Genomic DNA, 4975 nt, shown 5'->3' with positions numbered 1-4975 from the left:
TTTGTGTTCAGTTTGACCTCTTTGTATACCCTGAACAAGTTTGATTTTGAAAAAGGGGTAGCGTCCATTAACAAAGCCAGACTGATCTTCAGATATGACTGCTGATAGGAGCCTTTCCAACCTATGGGCCAGCGCTTTAGCTAGGATCTTAAAGTTAACATTCAAAAGCGAAATTAGCCTGTATGATGCACATTCAGTTGGATCTTTCCCCATTTTCACAATTAAAGGTATGGAAACATCATACCAGGAAGTTGGCAGTTTGCCCTGTGTGAATGATTCAGATAGAACCAAGTAGAGTAGAGGTACGAGCTTTGGGGCAAATGGTTTGAAAAATTAAACCAAAAAACCGTCTGGGCCAAGGAACTTCCCTGACTGTAAGGAGAAAATTGCAGTGGTATCCCTTCTTTGAAAAATGGTGCATCCAACATCTCTCTGTGGGTGTCTGCCAGCCCAGGAAAATCCAAGCTTTTAAGAAAATTTGTGATAAGTGAGTGGTCAGTGTGTGATTCAGAGGAATAAAGCTTCAGATAATATTCCCTGAACGCATCATTGGTTTTGGCATGATCAGTAACGAGCCCGTCATCTGAGTTAATGGCGGTTATACACTGACGTGGATTTAGACCCCTTATTTGGTTAGCTAGGAGTTTGGCCGATTTCCCCCCATGCACAAAAAATGTACTCCTACTCTTTAAGAGTTGCCTCTCCATAGCATGAGTTGAAGGAAGTTCAAATTTGGTTTGGAGTTCAAAACATTTCTTGTAAACCTCAGAGTCCTTATTGTGTGCATAGTGATGGTCCAAGTCTTTTATTTTATTGGCTAATTCTTGCCTTTCTTTTAAGGTTACCCTCTTCATATTAGCTGTATATGAAATGATCTGTCCTCAGAGATAGGCCTTCATTGAGTCCCAAACTAAAAGGCTAGAAATATTTGGGGAAAGGTTGGTGTCAAAAAAAAGTTTAATTTGGTTATTTATAAATTCCAGAAAGGTATTATCAGATAGTAGTGTGGGGTTAAAACGCCAACTCCTGTCTGTTCTAGGTAAGTCGGGCATAGACAAAGTCACCATTAAAGGGGGAATGGTCTGATATAACTATGGCACGGTATTCACAGTATATCATTGCAAAAGATTTCACATAGGGCAGCGCCAAAAAAGTCAGTTGGGCGGACGCTTTTTGTGGATTCTGCTAAGCCAAGTATTCGTAAATTTTTCCAACGGCTGCTGCCTTCTAGGTCGATGACTTTGGTGGCCAGTTTGGAGTTAGACCCTGGAAGGTTACCATATGCTTCTTCGAGCTCTTTGATCCGCTGACCCGCATCTTCCGTTGCCAGCTTGAGCGAAGACAAACGCTGGCCATGTTCATCCACAGCTAGGCAAACTTGATCGAACTTTGCCTCCAGCCAGGTGAAGGAAGACTTAAATTCAACCTTGAGTTCTGCTGCTAGCTCCTCTTTTTGTTGGAATAACAGCCCAGCAATGGCGTCCACCATTAGGTCAGGAGATGAGTCGTCTGTTTTACCTGCCTTATTCTTTGAAGTCGATTTTGAAGCCATAAGAGTAGGGGGATACAGGTATGTGCCTAACTGGTGGTTTAAGAAAGGTTAGGAAAGTAAAGTTTAAAAAAGGAATTGAGCGGAGCCAAGCAACTATGTCACATGCATAGTTATACAAAGATAAGATAAGACAAGATAAGATAAGATAACCTTTATTAGTCCCACACGTGGGAAATTTGTTGTTAAGGCTGCCAACCTTTGCCAGCGCCATCTTACCCTTCCGACCATACATACATTACACAAACATCACATGGGGAAGACAGGTCAGAGGTGTATAACAATGGAAAATGCACAACATGAGGAAAGACAAGGAGAAAAAATAACTCCCCCAGACTGAGCTCCAACAGGGAGATCAGTTTGAGAACAGAAAAAAAACAGCACATGAATCAGCACATCTCACAACATAGAAGATATAAGCGTCGAAGGCGTTTGGAGGGGATGGGGGGGTGAGTGTAGGTCTGTGTCAGTGTACATGCATATGTGTGCGTGTGAGTGTGTGTGTGTTCCGTGTTCCACCGAGAGAAAGTGTCCCTTCACCCAATTAGGCAAAAGTCAACAGTCTTTGGTCGACGCGGGTGGCCTTGAATGAGGAGAGAGAAAGTCACAACACAGTCAGTCACAGTCTTAAGGGAGAATTGTTATTCCCGTCAGCTTTTGCCTTGAGCATCCAGCTGGCACCAGGGGGGCCACAAGAAATGAAGATGGTAGCTGTTTTGGTTAGTGCGAACAAACTGCTTCCAATTTTACAGTTGTCTAATGTCCATCACTGGTCACAAGTCTCTCATTGGAGAGCTGTGAGCCTCTCCACGATGTTATCCATCCATGCCAAGATGTTATCCAGTTTGCTCATAGGGCATGAGTGTTCATGACAGCCGTGAGCCTCTCTGAGATGTTTTCAGATGTTGTCAATTGGTCACAGTACTCACAGCAGCCGCAAGCTTCTCCAAGATGTCATCTGTACTGCACCTGATGAGCCCATTCTGAGAAGTCACAGCTCACTCCATCTTTCCAATCAACATAGCGGGAGGCCTTGTGAGGATTTGAACACCCGTTTCCGCTTTCTTTATCCTTTGATAAGCCAGGGCCAAGCCAGCGCCGATCAGCAAGAACCCTGTTATCATGGTTCCGAAAAGGTGCTCCCAAACCAAGGCTTCTCGTCGAGAGGAGGGTGTCAATAGCATTCAGGGACCAATTGATCAAATCCATAATTCTTTAGGTTTTTAGAGAACAAGTCTGGGAGACTCTCTTAGGGTTAGAGAATAAGCGAGACTATACAAAAGACATGAGAAGCCAAGCAGGAAAGATAAGGGAGAGGGAGAAGGAGAAAGGGCGACTGCCTCCGTCAAGAGCCAAGAAAGAAAAAGTACAACATGCAGTGAAATGTGTGCCGATACGCTCCTCGACTGTACAAAAATGACTGTTGGGACTGTTGGGATGATCTCCTCCACCAGCATGCTAACAAAACTTACTGCTATATCCGTAAACTCGTTGATGTCGACTCTCCTGTAGTGTTCCTGTAGTAATCTTCTGATTGGGCAGACCAGTGTTTCACCTCCCTCTTGGTTAATTCATCCCTCTGTATGTTTTGTTTAACTTAAATACAACTGGGCTTGTCAGGCACTCTTTTTGGCTGCTGTGGTTATTATTATATTTGAATGCTTTCATCCCTCATTTCTAGTCGGTGACAACTCGTACTTTTCTACTCTCTTTTTTCTAACTCCCTCACGCTCACAGTCACATAACGGGTATAGCAGTCCATTCTCTCTGCAGCACGGACTACGCTGCCCACAAGGCTACATTCTTTAGGGCTATGCCTGTAACGCTTTGCCTATTGCCCTCATATTAAATAATTATTTGAATAATAATTTTTAAAGATATTTCTTCCTGTCATTATGCACAAGTAGGGGTGACATGGGCTGCGAGATTGAGACCCAGGCATTATTTAGGCTTTTTTTTTTTTTAAGTAACTGTATTCAGAATATCACCTTTTTAAACTGTAACTGTAACGAAATACAGTTACTCATATTTTAAATACGTAATGCCGGTACATGTATTTCCAAACACTGTTGTGTTTTGAATAAGGCAAGGCGGGAACACAGGTTGTTAATTCATTCCACGGCTGCAGCTCTCTGCTGGCAGCCGCACATGAATCACACCACAATCATCCACCAGCCCCTGAGTCCCCGTGTTTTAACAGGCAGGCGTGATTGCGGATGCCGTGCAGTCATCGGGGACCTCCGTCTCCCCACACGGTTTCTCCACCGCTCCAGGCTGGAGCAGACAGTTGTACACCTCCTCCATCTCCGACTGGAGCGGCTTCTCCACCTCCAGCGGGCACGGACCCTCTGGCACCTTGTCCACCACTAGCTGGAGCGGCTCCTCCAATGCTCTATACTGGAGCAGCCCTTCGCGCAGCGGCCCCTCTTCCTCCAGCCGGCGCAGACCCTCGCGTGCCTCATCCGGCACCTCCGGTTGGAGAGGCTCCCCCACTGCTCCCGGCAGGAGCAGCCCTTCATCCGGCTGTTCCCCCTCCTCCGACAGGTGCGGACCACCACGCGCCTCGTCCATCACCTCTAGCTGCCGAGGTGCCCCCCACCGCCAGGATACACCGGCATGGGTGGTGGCAATAATGCTGACCAGGCTTGGAGCAGCATTGCCAGGAACGCCATTCTCTCCAGGTGAGTTCATTTTTAGAGGGAAATCCTGACCACAGAGGTTGATAAAGTATTTCCATGTTGTACTGGTGTTATAGAGATCAGCCATGCAGTTAAGATCAGCCTGAACAGTGTCCATCCAGTGTAGACAACATTCACAACCTTGCTGACAATGAACACATTTGGGAAACAGGAAGTAATGGCATTGATTGCAATAAAGACTTTTTGAATTTTTTGTCTACATGGACACAATAAATATTTTGAGGTGGGTTGACAGTTCGCAGTAGTCCTTCAAAGTTCTGCACCTATGGATACAAACAATCTAATTTGCTTCCTAAATGTCTTGATGCATGCTCAGTCATCCAGGTAAGTAAATCTCCAAAAGTGGATTCTGGGCATAGCGTTTTGTGGGAGAAACGTTTCGTCACTCATCCAAGTGACTTCTTCAGTCTCAGCTGACTGCAGGTTTCCCCAACCTTATAAACAGTACATTTGCATAATGACTGAAACCAGCCCACTGAAGGAACAATGGGCTGGGAGGACAGTTCCTTACTCTTAATAATGCAAATTCTCATGACCATCATTATGCAAATGTATTGTTTATAAGACTGGGGAAACCTGCAGTCAGCTGAGATCGAAGAAGTCACTTAGATGAGTGATGAAACGTTTCTCCCACAAAACGTTACATCCAGATGAACAGAATCAACTTTTGGAGACTGCTTCCTAAATGTTTTTGCTGAAATTGTTTAAATGAACACTTTCATGGTTA

The sequence above is a fragment of the Neolamprologus brichardi genome, chromosome 12, assembly GCF_056152115.1.
Source record: "Neolamprologus brichardi isolate AB-2024 chromosome 12, ASM5615211v1, whole genome shotgun sequence".
Lineage (NCBI taxonomy): Eukaryota > Metazoa > Chordata > Actinopteri > Cichliformes > Cichlidae > Neolamprologus > Neolamprologus brichardi.
The sequence above is the reverse complement of the archived record's forward strand: the minus strand, read 5'-3'. Positions refer to the sequence as shown.